A 22,707-nucleotide genomic window follows, 5' to 3' on the forward strand; every position below is an offset into this window, starting at 1 on the left:
GAACTCGTCGCTCAGGAAGACAGGCCTGAAAATGCACTGTGTCCAGAACTGCTCTGATGAAAGGGAGCTTCTGAGTGGGAGTCAGGTGTGACGTCTCCACATTGATAGTGAACCTCAGTGAGTTTAGGAGGTCCGCTGTAGTCTGGAGATGGAAGAGGACTACCTGGGATGAGCCCACTTTCAACAGCTATTCGTCAAGATAAGGGAAGAAAGGAACCCCTGATCTCTGCAGATAAGCTGCAACCTCTACCATCACCTTGGTGAACATGCACGGGGTGCTGGTAAGGCCAAAAGGAAGCACAGCAAGCAGAAGGTGCTTGTGGCCCACCGTGACCTGCAGGTGGTGCCTGTGGGCAGGCAGAACAGGAATGTGGAGGTATGCATTCTGCAAGTCCAACACTGCCATCCAGTCTCCTGGGTCCAGGGCAAACAAGGCACGAGCAAGCGTGAGCATTTTGAACTTCTCCTTTTTGAGGAAGAAATTGAGAGGGCAAAGGTCTAGGATAAGACGAAGGCCTCTGTCCTTCTTGGGTACCAAAAAGTAGCAGGAACAACCATCATGACCTATTTATAGAGTTGACACCCTCTCTATGGCTCCCTTGGCCAAGACAGCTGTCACTTTCTGGCAGGGTGGCAGGGTAGTCACAAAGGGGAGGGAGTGGCCCCTTTGGACAATCTGAAAAACCCAGTGGTCTGATATTATAGACCTCCACTGGAGCAGGTGATGACCTCCGAATCCTGCCACCCACTGGGTTCACCTGATGCTAAGAGGGCAAACTAAAGGGGAATGAAGGTTGTGGCTGCCGGGGTGGTGGACTGGCTGACCTCAGGCTGTCTGGCCTATGGGGTTTGTGGCTACCATGTCCTCACCATGCAGAGAGGCTGGGAGGCATGCACATCGTGGTGGCTGGGGTAAAGACGCAGTTGAAAGCCCCTTCCGTGGTCATGAAAGGAGCAAAAGGCTGGCTGGGGTTGGTGAGGAGCCATGGAAAGGCACAACATCCTGGCTGTAGCTCTGCTATCCTTGAGTCCACATTATTGCCAAACATATGGGAGCCATCAAAGGGCATAATCATAAGCGACACTTGAACATCCCCAGAAAAGCCAGATGTTGTCAACCAGGTGTGATGCCATAAGGTCGATCAAGAAACCACTCTGCCCAGTGAGTCAGTCGGGTCTAATCGAATGGTGAACTTCCCTGCATCTCTCCTGTCAGACATAGCGTGGGAGAGTATGGCCCGGGCCTTTCCTGTGACCATGTGCAGCACCTGCGCAACCTAATCCCACAGGGCATTGGAGTAAAGGCCCAAAAGGCATGTGGTGTTCACAGACCGCAGTGTCAAGCTGGTAGAAGAAACATTTTTTTACATGGCAGGTGGAGGCTTGGACCACCAAGCTCTTCAGTGTAGGGTGTTGTGTAAGAAATTTGGGGTCACCTGAGATGGGCGGTGTGAAAGACATATTCTCCTGGAGCCCCTGTGCAGGGTGCAGCGGGAGGTCTGTGAGGACTACATTGAAGGGGACAAGCAATCCCGAGGGGGTCACTCCAGACTGAAGCACTTTTGCCAAGACTTTAGTCTTGACTGCCACTGAAGGTTATGCTAAGATCCAGGACCTCAGCAATCCCTCTCACCACAATAGCAAATGAAGGCCCACCTCCATAGCCACAGTAAGTGGAGAGAGCGTGTCAGTTTCTGGCGTCCACTAATTCCTCACACCAGTCCATGTTTGGTTATAAGGGCTGATATACTTCAAGGTCCAGCAACCCCGCCCAATCCTTCCCGAGTCCCAGCCCATAAGAATAGGGCTCAGTCTTGGGGCTGGGAGGCCTGGCTCCAGTAGCAGCTGGCATCAAACAACGCACCTCTGGCTCCATGTCGGAATCGGGATGAGAATGGAACAGCATCAAGGGCATCAGGACCGACGCTGGGGAAGGTCAAGGTGGGATGATAGGAGCCGAGCCTGATCCATCTGTGGATCCAAGGAGCCCGACTGGAGCAAGGGATGGAACTACTAATGGAGAACCAGTAAGAGGCCCCTTCCAAATCAGCCAGGCCCAAAGGCATGCCAGCAGTGACAGGCCACCCAAATATGAGGTCCATGGCCTCATAGAACTCGCAAAGTGGCCTGGTGGTTGCTCTGGCTCCCGGACGCTCGGGAAAGCACGAATTTGGCCCTGATGCAGACTCTACCGCAGAGCTAAGACTCGAATGATGACTCTCCCTCATCTTGTTGGATGACTTCAACAGACGGGGTGCAGTTGAAGACTTCTCCAATTTCTTACTCTTCTTGTGCTTGTGCTACTTACCCAAAGATGAATTGAAGTGCAATGAGGATCTTACGCTCCGTGGCCAATCCAGGGACCTTTCTCTCGAACGGGATCGAGACTGTCGTGGCAGTACATGTTGGGTGGGAAGGATCTTCTGGGAGCACTCCCTCAAGGCCTTGAGCTGCTTGGCTCAGTAGTTGATGCAGGTCTTCAGGTTGTGGTCAAGCTCGAGGCACCAGAGGCCAACAAGGTGCAAGTCCATCACCAACATCTGCCGGTGGCAGGTGGCACAGGGCTTGAAGCTGGCCTTCCTAGTTGACATCCTACTACACCAGGAGAAAATCTCAAAAAGGGCTTTGATAAAAAATCAAAAAAGGTCAGTCAAAATTGACTGGGGGTGGGTCTCTCTGGATTTGCACTGACTGGCATGGAAAGAAAAGAACTGATGTCATTGCGCTGGGTGGGCACTTATATAAGCACCACGCATGTCACTTTCGGTATGGACGATGGTGTGTAGAGTTAAACGATACCCCACACTAGGGCACAGGGGTACTGCTCCCGAAAAAGGTTCTGGATCAAGCCTGACATCTTGAGATAATTCCAAGGCAAAATATCTGCAGGTAGAAGTCTCTATCAGATTATGAGGGGTTCTGAATGTTGTAAAAAACAAAATTTTCCTGAAGACTAAACTTGTGTCAGTATGAACACAAAACCTAACTATATTTCTCAATGATTGAGCACAGAAAAATTAGGCTTACAAATAAACATGGGGGGCATAATAGCAGGATATTTTCTAAAGGGTATAGATTGTAGTCTGCAAACTACTTTTTTGTATATCTTTTTATTGAAATTTGTGGTTGAACATACACAGTGCTCACACATTGCAAAGGAGCATGCATCGTTAGAAATGAATTACCATCTCAAGTACATGGCAATTAGTCTTCAGCGTACAAACTTGTATCCTCCCCTCACACCCTCATCCAGCTCCTAATTCTTAGAGGAAGTCTATATCTAAGAAAGTAGCAGAGAAGGAGGTGACAACAATGAAAGAGACATAACACAGAGGGCCTTATTCATGGGGAATTTGCGTAGGGCAGCACCTCAAGTCTTATTGCTGCCTTGCCCTACGCCAATGTGAAAGGGCAGAAATGCACAGTATGTATACAATACAGTGAATTCCTGTTCTTTCCCCCTATACTGGCGCATAATGGGCTGCCATGGTGCTTGGGTGTATGCGTTGCATGCAGGACTTTTTTTGTGCAGAAAGGGGCACTTTCCTGCTAGAAACAGTCTTGAGAGGCTTTTTCCTCTTTCCATGTGTGCTGTAAAATGCAGCACACATGGAAAGAGGAGGAAACAAGGAAAAATAAAAACATTTCTCCTCATTATGCCTGATCTGGGGAGGCGTAACGTTTTGGTGCTTCTCCAGGTATACGAGAGCAGCGTCAAAACCTATGGGTGTTGTGTGGGAAAGCCCACTGCAAGGCCCATGGAATTCCTCCCTGGCACAGAGTAAGGCAGCACAATGATTAACACTGCTTTGTCTTACTCCATATCTAGGAGGCCATTCAAAGCCATGCAAAGTGGATTTGCATAGCCTCATAGATATGATTGAGAGGTTTGCACCACTGGAGCATCAAGAAAAGTGACTCTCCGGGGGCGCAAGCCTCTCCTTAAGAAGCCCCCTTGTGAGAGTGTGATAGTTAAATCCTCAGTTCTGATGAGAACATTGACACGTTCATAGTGGCTGCAGATGGCCGCCCCTGAGCTGCTGGCTGGGGTATCCAAAGACTCAACGTCCACGGCTCCAAAAAGGTGGAGGCTCTAGTGCATGAGATGGGTTTTCAGTCCGGGTGATGCATGCTATCTGACTTATCGCTGCTCAGAAGGTTCTGGCTCTGTGGTGAGCAAACTAATCATAAGCCTCCATCTTGCAATGTCATATGGTTTGGACTTCCTTCAAGCTCCATTCCTCAGCCAGTGCCCACTCAGTCATATCTTGTAGTCAGGCACTGTGCATGGGCGCTCATGTCGAAATCCAGTGAATAGCAACACACCTTTTCCTCCAAGAACAGTTCTAAAGCAGCAAATCTGTGTGGCATTATACATTTTTGGGGTTTCAGCAAGAGCCGTAGCACACATTGTTTCATGTCCAGTGCCACCTGTAACCACATCACCCTGTTAAGGGGTTACCACAATTTCTTCCCAATACATCTTCACCAGCCTACAGCCCCACAACATGTGCAGGAGAGTGCCACTCCCACACTTAGGGCAGTCAGGAGGCTGCTGAGTAAATATTGTGTGCAGTCTCGAGGGGATCAGGCACGTTTGATGCAGGACATTGAAATGAGACAGCTTAAACCTCGGGTTGCTAGCTATAGGTAAAACCAGTGCACAAGTCCTACCCCACTCTGCAACCGACAGGGATTGTTCCAAGCCCTCTTCAATTTTCAGTTGTGCCCACTTTGGGGTTTTCACTCTGTCTCTCTTAAGGGTTTTATATAGCTTGGATATTAAGTGTCGCTTGCTCCCTCCTTCTAATAGTGCCTTCATCGTGGCAGACCCTGGGGGCGTGTTCGGAAAGTCGGCCCAAATTTCTCTTGCTGTGTTACTCAGTTTGGCAAATTGTAAAAACTTTCCCCGATGGATTTGAAATGTCTTGCATGCTTCTGTGAAGGTAATGATTGAATAAGTTGGATATAAGTCTCCCAGTCTAAGGCATTCAACCTCTCTCTATTTTGTGAAGGACATGGCCTGTTCTAAATCCCCCACTTGAGTGGTAATGATTTAGATAATGGAGGATGTCGGAGCATCCTCCTTAGCAATGTGTCCCACGCTGTTGCCATTCTTTGGATGAGGTGAGGGAGTACAGTGGCTTGGTTAGTTCCCTGTATCAGGTAGTAGAGAAGCATCTCTAGCTCCAGTGTACCCCGAAGGAGGTTTTTCTTCTAGTTACCCTGCTGCATACCACGATACTGCGTGTTGGAGCTGAGTGGCCAGGTAATACATGCTTAAGCCTGGTAGGCCCAAGCCTTGCTCCGGTTAGTTCCATTTCACATGTTAATGTTATGTGTATTTATAAAGCGCAGACTTATACCCGAAGGTGTCATGGCGCTAAGAACTCTGCTCCATCTTACAACCCAAACCAGGGAGGTCAGCTGCTAATGCAGCCTCCTCAGAGCAAACACACGTGATAAGGCAGGGAGAGTTCTGCAGAGCGTAAATGCATATAGAGGGCAGAACCATGTTTACCAGTGCCACTCTACCATCACAGAGACAGGGATTTTATCCAGAAACTGATCGAAGATTCCAGACTCTCAAGTACCTTGCCCATATTATAAGAGTATAAGAGTGGTGCTTGCTATCTGCATCACCAGATAACGAAATCTGTCCACTTTCTAGGCCATTTCCACATCCGCGGCTCTTCCAGGGGCATATTCATGTGGACCGCGATTGGAAACAGCACCGTTTGGCGCACATTATAGGTACAGGACCGACAAGTTTCCAAATGTCTGCAATTCTTAAAGCAGGGTTGGAATGGCTGTCTCCAGACTGGAGAAATAAAGGAATGTATCGTCTGCATATATTAATACTATATGTCATGTGCCCTATTCTCCCAGCAGTTCCCATAGACGGATTGCCAATGCAAATAATAAAAGCAAGAGGGGGCAGTCTTGTCTTGTGCCTCTCTCAGTGCTCTATTTATCAGAGATGTAGGCACCCAACTTAACTCTAGCAGTCGGATCAGGGTAAAGCAGCCTAATCGAAGACCGGAACTTTGGACCAAAAGCCATTGTCTTCAGCACAAAATGCGTATAGTCCCAAAGTATCAAAAGCCTTTTCGGTATCTAACTCAACAAGGGCCGCCTTCAAATCAATGCCAGTTACCGCGTCCATTATATGACGGAGTCTACTGAGGTTCATTTGTGTACTCTGCCCTATTATAATACCGCACTTGTCCGGATGAACCAAGGCCGCCATCACAGTGCCCAAACTATTCACAGGGGCTTTGGCCGGGAGCTACACTTATGTATTACTCAATGATGCAAGGCTATAGGATTCTAGTTCCTGCGGATGCCTGTCTGGCTTCAGCATCATTAGTAGCATGGCCTCCCTCAATAAATCTGTCAGTTGGTTCTGGATGAGTGACTCCTCAAAGACCTCCAGAGGTTTGCCCACAAGAATCCTCGAAAAGCGGCAGTAAAGCTCAGGAGGAATGCCAACTCAGCTGAGTGTTTTACTGTGAGTGATTCCCTTGTGAGGGGTTGATCCAACTCTGCAAAGCTTTCTGAGGTTAATGTCACATGAAGAGCATTAGAATAGTCTGATATTTGCACTACAGGAGTACTAGAGGTCTTCTAATATATTGTTGCTAAATAGTACAACAATGTATGGTTAATGGCAACATGAGTCAGGGACAGGATAGTAGTCGAGGGCCTTTCCCTATGGAGGAGCCACACAAGTATTTTACACAGACGACCACTGTCTTTGTGCAGTGTTTGCATATAATCACTCAAAGAAAATCTATCCAGTGTAACCAGCTGTCCCCCTACCTGGCATTTTGCAGTTACCACGTCACAGCATTCTGAATAAGTTGTCCACAGTTCTCGCCTGGAGGTGAGCTAGCGCCTCCTCTGCCTGCGTTAAGTCATATCACAGTTGTTTTTAACCCCATAAATCCCACTCAAACTATCCCCCCTCAGCACCACCTTTAGTGTATCCCGCTCTGTGGCGCTGGCGTTTGCTGTTCCCCAGGTCAAGGTAGATACCAATGGTAGAGCCAATGTTAACAGTAAATCCCAAAATTCCATGACCTGTGCCGATCGCTGCAATAGGGGAACTTTCACCCACTCAGGCAGTGCATAGTACTGCATCAGGAGAAGGAAATGGTTGAAGAGAAACCTACAAAGGGTACTGGACCTTGCTGATCTTAGGAGTGAAAGTGAGTCTGATCAGGAACATATCGAGTTTGCAATAGGTGGCATGGACTGGTGTGTAATAAGAGACTTTCAGTGCCTTTCATGTCGCATATCCACACGGTCAAGACTTGTCATTACTTCTCATAATGCTTCGGTCAGGCCTGGTTTATTGCCAGACCAAGATGGATGTATATCCCGACATGGTCCTCTACACAGTTAAGATATCCTCCCCAAATTAGATAAGACAAACCGCATCTGTCAGGGGGTATATATTAGGGGTGTAGCTGTTCTACAGACAAATCTCCGTCCCATCTAATAGACGTGCACCAGAACATAGCACCCCTCTACATCAGCTAATGAATGTTTGTGCTTAAAGGGAATTCCTGCAATCACACAAACAAGGGCCCCATTAGCCCTGGCCAAATAAGTTGCAAAGAATATTTGGGGGCTCTATTTTTTGTCAAGCCACAACATGTTCTCCTCCTTTAAATGTATCTATTGAAGAAACGCAGTGCCAATAGAGTATGCTGTGCACTTTGTATCGTTTCATAAAGTTATTGAGGCAACAGACATTCCAGGCGAAAAAGTTTACTGGTGGGCCCATGTTGTGTGTGCCCATGTTGTGTTAGTGAAGTGTGTGAACACTCCGGATATCAGGGGAACCTCAGTGGATGGTCCGTTGCTCCTAGTGAACAACAGCCATTTGAAAAAGTTCCTTACCTGTGGCAACAATCTTTCTGGTTGATACTCTATCTGCCTGCAGATTTCTCAGATGTAGAACTAACCCCAGGCGTTCGACTGGATCCTGAAACTTCAAATCAACGAGGTGGACCCTGGAGGGCGCTGGACTCAGTCAGCACCAGAAGTGGCTTCAAGTGATGCCACCGAGGCCATGTAACACCCCGGCATACTGATGTTAGTAACCCACTAATTTTTGAAAGTCTTCTAGTTGAGAACGCAGATTGACATTGGTGAAAGGTTGCAGCACCAAAAGAAATGCAAGATGGAATCTTCTTGACTTTCCCTATGAATGATCCATCAAATGGGAAGGTAGATGGGTCGACGAGGACTCTGCAGGTAGATACAGTATCCACCAGAAAGATCTTTACAGCAGGTAAGTAACTTTGTTTTCTGAAGTATACTTCTACCTGCAGTTTACTCACCTGTAGAATGCATTTCACAGCAATACCTTACTCAGGAGATGGGTTGATAGATGATTAAACTGGAAAATCCTTGAAAACAGACTTTGCAAAGTGACCATCTATTCTCACCTCTGAGCATATACAGTAGTGCCTTTCAAAGGTAAAAATCGAGGCCCATATTGATGCCTTTCAGTTGTCTGCATTGGAATGCCTCACACAAGTGCAGAAGTGGTTGACTTGGCTCTGGTGGAATGGGTATGGATCCCCTCTAGCCATATTGTAGCAGATCTTAATGCAGAGGATGATCCATCTTGAGAGAGACCTTTCCTGAACAGCCTTACCATTTTTGGCCCCACAGTGGGCAATAAAAACCTGGTCATGCAATTGGTGTTTAGATGTGGTCTAGGTAGTAGTTGACCACCACCTAGGGTCCAGCTGTTCCTCCTCTTTTGTGGAGTTGAGGATGTAATAGGTCAGAATAGTGATGGATTGAGCAAGGTGGAAGGGGTGACCACCTTGGAAAGAAAAGCAGCCCTAGTTTGCTAACTCACTGGCCCTCCAGGTAGATGTTATTGCAATTGACAACCACATTTGAAGGGTACAACTGTTAATAGGCTATAGAACTAAGGGCTAGATGTACATAGATATTTGTGGTCAGAAATACAGAATCGGCCGTTAGCAACTAAAAAAATTATTTCTCGAACGGACAAAAGCACAAATTGTGATTCAGTACCATGTTACTGAATCACAATTTGTGTTAACTATACAGTATCTGGAAAAGCCCCACCCATGGCTAATGAGCATGAGTACACAGAAGGCGCCCAGTGGGACAGGAGCTCTCGAGCGTGGCCCTGTGTAAATGGGGCTCCGTAGAATAACAGATGAAATGCTACAGGCCTAAAAAAAGTAGGCTTTAAGTGTGCAAGTGAGAAATGAAATGAAATGAATGAAATGAATGAGAGATTTATATAGCGCACGACTTACCCTGGGGCATCTCAGCGCTTGCTTAGGGAACCCGTCCTGGTATTCCCCTGTGAGATACCCTGGCAGGGTATCCACAAGGTGAAAGCCAGGCATCCCAACGCGAGGGGCCGTTGTGGAGATTAAGCAAGCTATTGCCCAGAGTCGCAGAGTGTGAACCCATGAGTCGAGAAGGCACCGGAGCGAGAATTAACGAGTCCGTGGAATTTTTGAGCCCAAGACCCGCCGGGGCGGGGAATTGAACCCAGGTCCTGGGCCGAACTCAAGCTCCAGGTCTGCCGCCTCTAACCCCTGAGCCACACTTCTCCACGTCGAACCCTGCAAACCTCATTGCCACTACGTAGCCCAGAGCCAGCCATATATTTATACACTAAGGCACGCTATTATAGCAGAGTGTGCGGAGAACTTTGTGCATTCACTGGGGTAGGCGCGGCAAGACTGGAGAGATCAGACAAGACCCACGCAGAGCTTGGCCCCTCAAAGGAAGCCCATACATTAGAACCAAACTTTATTTACATTATAGACCAGGGCTACATTCTCAAAAAAAGCCTACAAACTGTAGTATTTGGATGACAAGTGCATTACAGGGAGTAGAGCATTTGAGGAGCTAATGCACAGTGGCTTGTCTGGGAAAGAAGAGAGTGGCCTCAAGGAATGGTGCACAAGGATCCTACACCTCGTCTCTTGCAGTTTGAGGTCACCAAAACGTCGGTGGGCTGCCAAGCTCCAGACATGGCAAGTGATATGTCCGGGGGCGCGGTGGGAGGCGCTGCTCCCCCTGACAAGGCTACACTTCTGCTGGAACTGCGCTCAGGATTCAAAGCGCTAGATATCAGGTTCGATGCATTAGACAAGCGGCTCGATGGGTTGGGCGAGCGGATTGATCCACATGACACCGGACTAGACACAGCAGAAGGGCTGATATCAGATCTGGAGGACGGAGCGGCCCAATCTACTAAACGCGCGGAGCATCTGGAACGCATAATGAAGACGGTTGATGCTAAAAACGAGGATTTGGGAGATAGGAGTCGCCACAACAACGTGCAAATAATGGTAATTCCAGATTCCACCAACACAGGGAGATTGGATTAATTTGTCGAATGCCTACTGACCGATTTGTTTGGATCTGAACGAATACATTCACAGTAGAACAAGCACACAGGACACTGGGGCCTAGGCCTCATCCCGGATGCCCTCCACGGCCAATTCTGGCAAGACGTTTAAACTTCAAACATAGAGACACAGTATTGCATCTCGCCAGAGAAGCTGAAACTTTGAACCGGCAGGGATCCAATCTTTCTATATACCTGGACTTCACTGCACTAGTACAAGATGCCAGGCGCAAATTTTCGGGAGTGAAGGCTGCAGTGCGCAAGTTGGGCCTCCGCTATGAGATGTTATATCCTGCAAGACTCAAGGTAGATGTGAATGGGAAGACGAAAGTATTTGACAACCCTGAAGATGTTATGGTCTTTTGCAGACAGCATACAGGGGCAGGAGTCCAACACAGCGGCGCCTCCCCTGGAGGAGGGTCACAAGGAGCCTTGTAGGGGAACAAGTGCAGACCTGTTCATGGCTAGCTGATTTGGCTCCCCGGAATGGAGCGGAACTGCATGGGACGATTATTGTTTTATTGCTGATAAGTGATATGGGATGGCAGTATGGCAGAATAGTTTTTTGCATAAATAGAGCAAATGTGTAGTTGGCTGAATGTTTTAGAATAGCGCTAGTGCACTGGGCACCCACGTGGCATTGCCACCACCTCACTGGTATCACAATGGTGTTGAAATGGGGAAGAGCGCCACGTTGGCGTTGTATTAATCATCAGTTAATCCTAGGGTACATAGAGGAGCCACCTAGTGGACAGCAGCTGGGTGGGGTTGGGGGAGGGGGAGGGGTATAGAATTGTTTAGAATGTTTAAAAATGCAGTTACGCTAACTCAATTGACAATGATATGCACTCGCAGTTATAGAAACAACAAGCCACGCAAGACCACTCACAATGGCAAATATGGTAGAAATACACAGTAGCACGAAAATTACCCTTCTGACATGGAATGTACGTGGCCTCAATAATCAAAAGAAATGTCGTTTGTTCCTTCAATATGTGCGTCAGCACAACATAGACATTGTGTATTTGCAAGAAACACACCTATACCCTTCCTTTCCACCTAAATTTGCAACTTCCTGGGGCCCCCACAGGTTCTTTGCGAGCTATAAATCGTACGCTTGTTGCATAGCAATACTGATTAACAAACGACTGCCTGTTGTGCACACTACAACTTTTACAGACCCAGGAGGTCGTTTTTTTTGGTAACAGGAGTTCTGACAGGATTACTTATTCCCCAAGGGATCGGCTTTAGGAGGTTCTGGTGTGGGAGGGCATAATGGTATGGTAATCTTGGGGCAAGGTACTAGCGCGGGGACACACTGGCTAGTTTATCCAGGCGCTGTATAAGCTTCAGTTATTATTATTATTATTTTATAAGGTGGTGCTGGCCAATGTATACTCGCTGAATACAGATGAACCGGCCTTTTATGATCAGCTCCAGACACAAGTTGACATTTTAGAGACCGATCACATACACCTGGGAGGAGACTTGAACATATTGTTAGAACCCAGACTAGACAGCTCTGCTGCGTCCCCTGTGAATAAGCCCCGGTCCCATCTGGTGTTAACAGAGTTGGGTGACAGTTGGGAATTAAAGAATGCAATGGCTACATTTCAACCTTCAGAGCACTGAATACACTCATTACGCACAGCAGTACAACACATGGACAAGACTAGACTACTGACTGGTATCGCGACCACTACTCCCCTGGGTTCAAACAGTAATACACCTACCTCACACCCTCTCAGACCACTCTCCAGTACTCCTGTCGTTACAGCTTCCAGAACAGAGAGAATACGAGAGACAATGGAGGTTTCCTACCATGGCAATGAGAGATGCGGTCTTTCGAGAGGAACTAAGCACAACGATAGTAGACTATTTTGTCCACAATACGGGGTCGGTCTCCACACAGAGTGTACTGTGGGAGGCTTTTAAAGCTTGCATCAGGGGAGTATGTATTTCCACACACACAGGGGTGCTAAGGGATCTGAGGTGAAGCTTAGCAAGACTGAAAAGTCATTTAACCAAATTAGATGAAGAGAACATGAATGAACAGCCCCGAGACAACGCACCTTATATGAAGCATGGGCAGACTTATTGTCAGAATACACCAAAGCGGCTGACCGGGAAGTGCAGTACTTGGGTAAATATGCGAAAGCCCACATATAAAAGGAGGGTGAGCGACCAGGTCACACACTTGCACGGTTACTCCGGCCACAGTAGAAACAAAATTACATTATCAACTTGCAAGAGCCAGATGGAAAAATGGCTGTGACGGCCTCCTCCATCAAGCAGGCACTATTGCAATATTACATGGATTTATACACTACCAGAGCAGCAGCTAGTGTGGACGAGATTAAGACATTTTTAGGAGAGATAGCTAAGGTCTGCCTTCCTGAGGCGCATAGGCAATTTCTCAGTGAACCATTCTCAACAGAAGAGATAGAACAGACAATGGAGGCCATAGACTGCTCTATGGCCCCAGGCCTCAATGGGTTTTCTGGAGCCTTTTATAAAGCATACAAAAGTTTGTTAGCCCACACCTGCTGTAGGTATACGCAGAAGCTCTGCATACTCTCCCCCTCGTTCAAAGAGACAGTTCTGATATTACTACCCAAAGCCCATCACAGATCCCGAGAAGTGTTGATCGTACTGGTTGCATTCTTTGCTTAATTTTGATTATAAGATTTTAGCGAAGATGTTGGCGACTAGACTGTCCCTCTTCATGGAGCAAATTATTGCACCTGCGCAGACTGGATTTATACGTCATAGATCCACAGCTATAAACCTAAGAACCTTTTTTCATTAGTCAATAGGATAAAACCAGCCACCCCTGCGGTAGCAGCTTTTTTAGATGCAGAAAAGGCATTCTAATCCATGGAGTGGCCCTTTTTGCATGCTGTGATGGGGATCCCAAAGGATTTGCAGATTTGATTAAATTGCTGTACACTGCGCCAAGTGCCCGTATTCGATTTAACAGTACGATAACAGAACCTTTTCCAATATCCAGAGGTACCAGATAGGGATGCCCCCTATCACCATTACTATTTATAATTGCAATGGATCTGCTATGCTATTTCCAGAAGGACCATCTGCACAGAGGGCTCCAATATAAACATGGACCTGTATTAGTAACCCTTTATGCCGATGACATAGTTCTGTATGTTCGTACACCTGAGGTCAATCTTCCACTGTTGCTGGGGGAAATTGAGAGATTTGGAGCCTTATCTGGCATTCACATCAACTGGGGTAAATATGAAGTTTTCTCATTGACAGACGTGAAGGACCGAGCATGTGAAAAGTTTCCCCTGCACTGTGGTGAAGCTGAGAACAAATATTTAGAGATCCACCTCCACAGGGACAAAGAGCAAATCATACGACTTTACTATGGCCCAGCGCTGGACCGGTTGCAAATGCAAGCGGAACATTGGATTAAACTGCCATTATCGATGGCTGGTCAGATAGCCATTATTAAAATGGTGGTCCTGCCCTGATTTCTTTATCTGTTCTTAAATTTACCCATTCCACTCACCAATGCTTTTTTCAAACAGATCCTTACACACTTAATAACATTGTTGTGGGAGGAAGCCAACCCAGGGTGGGATGGGACACACTCACACGCCCTTATGATAGAGGGGGATTTGGAATCCCAGATATGCAGTTATATCTTCTCGTAGCATAGTGTGGATACATCCATCATTGGTACCACCCTGATGTGCGCATACCTTATGCAAAACCTGAAAGGGACCTAGACGACCCTACCTCATTGAACGCACTCTTTCACAAGGGATTCCCACAGGATCCGCATGACAGACAAACAATCTCTACTGTGAATTGGGCTTGGCCGAAGCTTCACAGAAGGACTGGAAGGCAGATATTATATCCACCGGCACTACCAATATCAGCCAAGACTTGGCTACCCCCGATGCTCGAAGCTCTAACTAGATGTACATTGGCTCGCTGGTGGACAGACACCATAGACAACATGTTACCGGAACGGCTCGTATTTTCCAGGACATAGGACCCTTGTTTCTATTTGGCCACATTCGTTGAGCAGTTTGTACTGACCCGTATGCATCGTACACTCAGGAATGTTCTTCCAACCTACCCTATAGAGCCTGACGAGTTTGAACCATTTACATTAGTTATTAAAGATGGTAGCAGGGAACACATTATTTCTCGACTGTACAAGGTATGCCTTGCTCTGATGCCGCAACATGACACTAAAATTAGAGATGCTTGGTCAACGGATATAGGGCAGCCACTCACTGACGAAAAATGGAAAGGCTGTTGTAGACAAACCAAGTTAGTTTTGTACAATCATAGACACAAACTCATTCATTTCAAGATGCTATGGCGGGCCTTCGTAACACCACAATGGTTGGCCCGGATAAATGGCACTAAATTCACGCATTGTCCTAAGTGCAACCTTCTGGCAGCTTCTTTCCTACACATGACTTGGACATGTCTGGTACTAAACACCTATTGGGAAGCTATATTTGATACACTACAACAGATGACTGGACTACAGTTAACCTTTTCCCCACTATTAGCGCTGTTAGAGTATGTGGGCACATTACCCAAAAGTAGTTACGGATTTTTGGCAGTGGCACTCCTCCTGGTGAAACGGGAAATAGTCATATGTTGGGGTACCAGACAGAATCCAACAGTTAAGGTGTGGCTTAAGAGCATGTCCTATTGCGACACCACAGGGGAAATCTATGCTGAACTACAACCATCCATATGCCGCCTGAGGAACATATGGCAACCCTTACGGGAATATCTTTGGCAACAGGTGGAAGGGGACACAACGACTAGCGGAGGGGGACGCACTCCAGAGCAAGAAACATAACAAATGGGACACATACACAGTTCTCTATGCGGAAACCAAACATTAAAGGGCAAGGTCAATGCTTACGGCCAGCAATCAGGCTCATAGGGGACAACGGAAGAAATGGCTAATGTGAATTGTATTTGTTACAAACTGTAATGATACTACAAGGTTTTTATGTATGAGTCAAGCAAATAATGATTGTAGATTGCTTCTTGGGTAGGCGATAAAAGGTGGAGATGTTGTGTCAGTACGTAGAGCAAGGCAGGCTTACAAGAGAGCTATGTTCAAAGTCAAACGCTCCTGGGACGAGAAACACTGGCAAGACCTCAAAGAAGCTAACACTCAGAATAATAGCAAATTGTTCAGGAGCATCCTAAAATGGGATGGGGGGGGGTAACCTTGACAACCTCAAAATCACGTCATGAAGGAAGATTGGGTCACACACTTCAAACCGCAATACGAGCAAAGCCAGATAGCGAATATTTTTGTCAATCCCTGCCATGCACTTTACTCGGGAGATATTTTTAACACAAATGATGTGGTGTTAGCTCTTGATGCAGTAACAGAAGGGAGAGCGCCTGGCCCTGATGGCATCCCCGCTGATGTCTTTATTCATGACAAAGCAAGATGGGGAAGAAACATCGTCACAGTGGCCAATGCAGTTGCCCAAGGAGCCCCCGGACCGGACTCCTGGAAAGGAGCGGAAGTAATTCCAGTGTACACAAAAGGGGATAAATCACAACCAGGCAACTACCGACCCATAAGTTTGATCGACACAATGCAAAAGATTGTGGGTAGAATGATTCTCAATAAGATCAACGATTGGATAGACGAACGTAGCATACTGACCCCCCTGCAGGCTGGGTTTCGGGCTTTCACTAGTACTATCAACCAGGTGTTTCGATTCATCTTATTACTGTGGAAAACAGTGGTCCAGGGCAAAGGCAGCATATACACTACCTTTGTTGACTTAAAGTCCGCGTTCGATCTTGTCCCCCCGTTCCTGTTTGTGGGTGAAGTTGCAGGATATTGGGTTGCCTAATGATCTCCTCAAACTCATAATGAGACTGCACGAGAATAATTATGGCAAAATCCGCTGGGGTACCCAGGGTATGGTCGCCAGTCCGTTTCCAATTGAAGGAGTGCGACAGGGGTGTGCAATGGCTCCTACCCTATTTTCTTTGTTCATCAATGGAATTGGCGATTACATGGCACCAGAAAATACTGATGCCCCAACTTTAGCAAGGGTAAAAATACCAATCCTAATGTTCGCCGACGACACCTTAATAATCTTGAAGACTCCGAGCGGGCTCTAGTGTGCCCTATCAATTTTTGAAGGGTTCTGTTTGGAGCGTGGCCTCGAAGTCAATGTGTCGAAGATGAAAATCATGGACTTCAACCCACACAAAACTTTTAAAGGCAATACATATATGAATAATCGACCATTCAAATTGAGCGTTCCCATATACAGAGTAACCAGAAGGGGAAGCAACAAATTGACCTATCATCACTCAAGCACCGGCAACTGGCGGGAGCACTACATCTTGAGCATAAAAAGTCGCTTACGAAACCCATTAGACCAGTCCTCCAGGTCTACGACATGAAAGTGCTCAGCTCAGCCCTCTATGGTGCAGAACTTTGGGGGCTGGAGAATACATCCGATCTTACAGTATCCGAAAACAGGTTTCTATGTAATATTTCCGATCTCCCCCAAAGCACACCATTGTGCCCGCTACACTATGAACTGGTAAGAAAAATTTTATCTGACATCATAAAACTACGCCCAGTCTTATATTGACGCGGGCTATGGAGAACACCGGAACTAAAAGACTATGCTGCAGGTTTTGTGGATATTATTAAATCAGACAGCTTCCTCAAGATCAAGTGGCTCCGGGTTGTTAGAGATACTCTGGTAGATCTCGGCCTGATATCGCTCTGGCAAGATCCATCTACGGCTAGATTTCCAACAAAAAAGTACTTGAAGGAAAAATATTGGGAGATGATTACTTTTAACACCTGGAGACATAGTGAAGCAGCCACATTGACAGGAAAATTCCTAGAATTCAAATTCATTACCCACTTCGAACCTTACTGGGATATCATAACTAAACCACAAGAAAGGAATCTGTATTTCCAGTTGAGGGTGGGTTCGTTACCCTTGAGATCTTTCACAGCAAGGTGGTCTAATCCAACTGACAATAAGTGCCCATTCTGCCCGGCCCATAAAGAAACAGTAGCACACATGCCTTTTGCCTGTCCAGCCTATGCAATTCCCCGTCGGGTTTGGCTGAGACCCTTGTGTAAACTGTTAGGCACACACAGTAGCGCGGAAGGCGAAAGAATCATATGCACAAGCACATCATCTACCATTGTAACAGCTGTTGCAAAGTATCTTGGATGGGCGTGGGTACTAAGGACAAACTCAATGTTATTATAACATCTACAGGTTTGTCTGCAACCACTGATGGATTTTTGCAAACATTATTTGACACTTGTTCAGGGGCTTTCTCGAGTACCTAGGTCTTTATGATGAAGATAATCTTGTTGTGAACTGCCATTTTAAAACCATGTACAGTTTTTTTATTTATCATATATTTTTAATAACCCAAGGGTTGTTTAAATGATCATTTATTTTTTTATCAAAGCCGGCATACATATCAATCCTATTGTTAGAATTGGGTTTTTATATGAAACTATGGTCATTTCTTGTTATATGCTTTTATGATTATATGTCAAATAAAACTTTTCGAAACGAGACAATTGTAGATTGATGTAACGACGCAACTGCAAATCCATATATCCTATGTTTTATTGAAAATTGTTAAAAAACAATACAGTATCTGGTAGGGGCGTGTTTAGGGTGTCCTTTCCAAATCTGCATTGGTATGGTATGTATTACTGATTTGCAACCAAATTCTGGTCACAAAACAGTAATACTTTACCATTGAGGATCCCTTCTCCTTTTTCAATGGTAAAAAAATATGTTGTCAGACCACTGCCTACTGTTAAGAAATGAAACTCCAAAGTTTCATTTTTTCTCTTTGAACACATCTCTTTTTCCTTTAAGGAAAACGGCTATATTTAAAAAAAAATGCATTATTAAAATGCAATCGCAGACATGGTGTTTTGCTGACCTCAGTAGGCCACATCCCTGTGCTGGCTGCGATTCCTAATGTGCCACAATTTGAGACCAACCTCATTAATATTAATGAGGTTAGTCTTTTTGCGACCCACTAGGAATCGCTATCTAAAACTTGTATGTTTTTGTACATTAGGATGTCGCAATCCCTCATGCTAAGGTAGAGCAAAGATGGCGGCTAAGGCAGATGTTTGTCCCCTTACAGAAGCTATGTGCCGAAGTGCACCTACAAAATCTCGCAAAATTGAAGGTAGTTTCGAAGGGTCGTACCCGTACCTTTTTCTCAGAGATACAGGCCCAAGAATTTCTGGCTGAGCAACAGGGCGGGGTTGGTCCAGTGGGAGATATTCTAAAATATGTCTCTCCATGTTGGTTAAAATCGAGAATTAAGAACTAAGAAATGTGCGTGTTAAGGTCGTAAGAATAGGAATAAGATGTTTTTGTTAAGTGGTAGGTGGTGGGGGTCTGGGGAATGGGGTTTGTTATGTTAGAAGGTGTCATACAGGCTAGACCTGGTTGCTCAGTGGAGTGGTGTGGGTGGTGGTGTGGGGGACGGTCAGTGGTTGGGGCTGAGGAACAGGCTTGAAAACCGATATGATCAAGGTGAGAGCGGAAAAAGTTTTAGAGGATGGGTGGTTGTCCATAGAGATCGTCATGTTGATAATACAATTCAGAAGGGTTGGTGTCTAGGATGCAGGGTAGAATTAGCCAATGAATGACAGGCAAATGATCTGTATCACATCTATTAATACATGCAGCCTAAATGACGCTAGAAAAAGAGCCAGAAATTCCTTAGGCTTAAATATCCTGAGGGCGGACATTGTCTGCTTCCAGGAGACACATATTGAAGCTTTACAGAGGGACAGTCTTAGCTCCATGGGCTATAGACTCGTAGCCGGTACCTCACAAGGTGTTCACAAGGCGGGTGAGGCAATTTTGAGGAAGCCTTCTAAAATTCTTACAAATAGGGTCCGATCCTAGGGGGATATGGGTAGCAGTAGTCTGTCATTCGCCCTGTGGAGGTAAATTCACTCTGTGCTCAGTTTATGGCAGCGGACTCGATGATCCCTCCATTCTAACTCGGGTATCTAAGGAGTTAACGCACCGCCCCCTACTTGTAGTTCTGTGTGGGGATTTTAATCTCAATCTCCCAGGAATTTTTTATATATGCAGACAGTTACTGTATAACTGGAGGAAGCCTAAGGTGTATCAAACCCTTAAAGGGATATGAAAATATCACAGTTTGGTCAATGTGTGGCATAAAAAGAATCAGGTGACGGATGGGTACACATATTTTTCTGCCCCACATGATACACATGCCCGCTTTGATTACTTTTTTGCTTCCAGCAAGCTTACCACGACCTGCCAAATTGAGAGATACCCCGGTTCCTCTCAGACCACAATCTTCATGTTTTAATGCTACCGGGAATAGGGGGGTAGCCGGAAAGCTCTTGGAGCTTTGAACATGCACTCCTTACCAACGAGGAGTACTGCAAGCACAATAGTAGGTGGATCCCAATTTTCTTTGAAGAAAATAATGGCAGTGCCTTCGGTAGTTCGATGTGGGATACATTTAAGGCCTGCCTAGGGGAGAGACATTAAAACTCTCACTGAGTAAAGGAAAGCAAGATAGACAGATGATTCAAGCTTAACAAGAAAATTTAGCAATAGCCGAGGAAAATCTAGTGAAGGCTATACAGCAAATAGGGGATGTAACGGAAGCATAAACTAAGGTAACACTTGCAAGGGCAGACTTAGAAGCAATTTTTGCAAATAGGGCAGCAGCAAAGTATATTGCTTGGAAGGAAAGATCTTATGAGTGAAGCGATCAGGTAGGGCACCATCTGGTAGTAAAAGCAAGGCAGAGGTGTACTAATAGCGAGATCAGAGAAATACGTGATCTGCTCTTGGGGTTGTCACCGATGAGAGGTATTTCAAGTGTTTTATCAAAACTTGTATACAGTGGGTAGGCAGGTCTGCCCAGGCAAATTAAAGAGTTCTTGGAAGCAGTGCCTTCAAGTAAATTATCCATAGAAGAGCGAACATGGGATAAGATATTACTAGCAATCTCCAGTCTCTCCTTGGGTAAAGCTGCTGGTGTGGATGCAATTCCCTCAGAATTTTATAAAATCTTTGCCTGCCAGCTGAAAGCTCAGTTGCGGACACTTTTTAACCATATATTTGATGGATCTACACCACCTGATTCCTTAACTGTGGCTAAAATAGTATTTTTTTTAAGAAGGACAAACCATCGGCCGAGCCCAGATTATGTAGGCCAATTATGCTAATAAATGGTGACTCAAAGATTTACTCTAAGGTTTTAGCAGTTCGATTAGCTCAGGTCATCAAAAGATTGGTAATTCAGCAACAGCGTGGCTTGAGCACAGGCAGGGACACCACTGACCACATTCAGCGACTGATATCACTTTTTGATGCAGCAGAAGTGTCAGGAGACCCTATGGCTCTGATTTTTTGAGATGCCGAAAAAGCATTTCATAGGGTCTCCTGGCAGTTCTTATGGCAGACAATGTATGCAAGGGACCTTGGCCTAGGTTTTGTGCAAGGAATTAAGATCTTGTATTACAACTCCAAGGCTAAAGTATGCATCTCGGGAAGCATGACAGGAGCAGTGAAAATCACTCGTTGAACTCGACAGGGGTGTCCTTGCTCTCCACTCTTGGTCGTGCTCTATATTGATCCTTTTTTAAGAAAAATTTCTCAAAGCACTGCTATTCCATCAATAATTATGCATGCCATGAAACTAAGATCTTGGCTTATGTAGATGATGTGGCAGTTTTAACGTCTAGCCCTGAAAGTGCTATTAAGGCAGAAGCAGCTGTGTTTGGGGGTATATCTGGTTTCTCGCTAAATAAGGATAAAACAGAGTTTGTTATCAATGAGAAGATTGCCTTGGTGGATAAAAGAGTAGTGGAAAAAGCATTATATCTGGGTGTTTAAATTTTCTCGAAAGTGGAATGTATTGCTAATATAAATCTAGAACCTTTGGCAGAAAAAACTGAGAAAGGGTTGGCAAGGTTAAATAATTTGCACCTTACGATGATAGGCATCTGCAATCTGATAAAGATGATTTATTTTCCAAACATTTCATACTTTTTAAAGCAATCCCATTAAAATTCAATAGTGAATGTCTTCACATATTTGAGGCAGTATTTACCAGATTTTGATGGGCCTATTCTAAGCCAAAAAGAGCGCGGAGGTATATCTCACTCCCAAGTGAAAGGGAGTGGGGGCTGGAGGTGGGCTCCCTCAGACCTTAGACTGTATTACTGGGCATCATTATTGCAATATAGCCAGATTTTACTGATGGAACCTCCACAAGTGGCCTCACCAAATGTTACACCTTCCATATACGAATTAGTGCTTGGGAAAGAGGCTTGGGGGTGTTTGCTAAGACAAGTGGAATATAGCTACTACAAAAAGTTAGGTTAAAGTGCCTTTTGGGCATGGGAAAGGCTTGGATCACAATACGGAAGTTCCAAGGTTTGGGAAGACTGAATTTTTATACTCCGATCTTGAATAATCCAAACCTACCTGGAATGTTTAATGATGGCTATATGTATGTATGGCATTTGGCAGGTATAGAGAAACTGGGTACCATTTCCCCCCTGAAGAAATCAAAAAAAGGTTCCTAGGGGTCCCACTGATACTTGGTACTTTTAAACCAACAAAGAAGAAATTGGCACAGAAGCTGAAATATAAAGGAGCATCTTTATTAAACTCAAATGAATGAGACAGAAGCCTTAGCAACTGAATGAGGCAGTCTGAGGAGTACAGAAAACAGAGGCCTTATATATGCTTAGGGTTACATAGTAAGCATATGACCAAGGGGCAGTCCTGGCTCATGTAAGCATGCAAAACGACTAATATGGGTATACAAGATCTACTTGCTCAACAAAGTGAGAGGAGAGTTACTTCTCCATACAGCAGCAAAATAGCCTGACAGTTATACTAGAGAAGCAGGTGTATTCTACTAGCTAGGCCCTTCTGGCATGTGCGAAGGTGGAAGATGCTGAATATAGTTTGTCTCTAGGCAGATTTCAAGATCAGTTAACAGAAAGGTAGGACAGAGCACATGGTGAGCACATGGCAAACAAAATGGCTGCCAGAAATACAAAATGGCTTTCACAAAGCGGATAAGATACCTTTTAAATACAGGATGGCTTCTGCTAATGCTAACCCATTGTGCCAATTGACAACACCCCGATGGGTCTTGTCTTGTTTGATGAGATAAAGGCAAAATTTGGCATTAACAACAAAGAGTTCTTTAAGTACCTGCAAGTAATAGATTAT

The sequence above is a fragment of the Lissotriton vulgaris genome, chromosome 2_1 (assembly GCF_964263255.1).
Source record: "Lissotriton vulgaris chromosome 2_1, aLisVul1.2, whole genome shotgun sequence".
NCBI lineage: Eukaryota > Metazoa > Chordata > Amphibia > Caudata > Salamandridae > Lissotriton > Lissotriton vulgaris.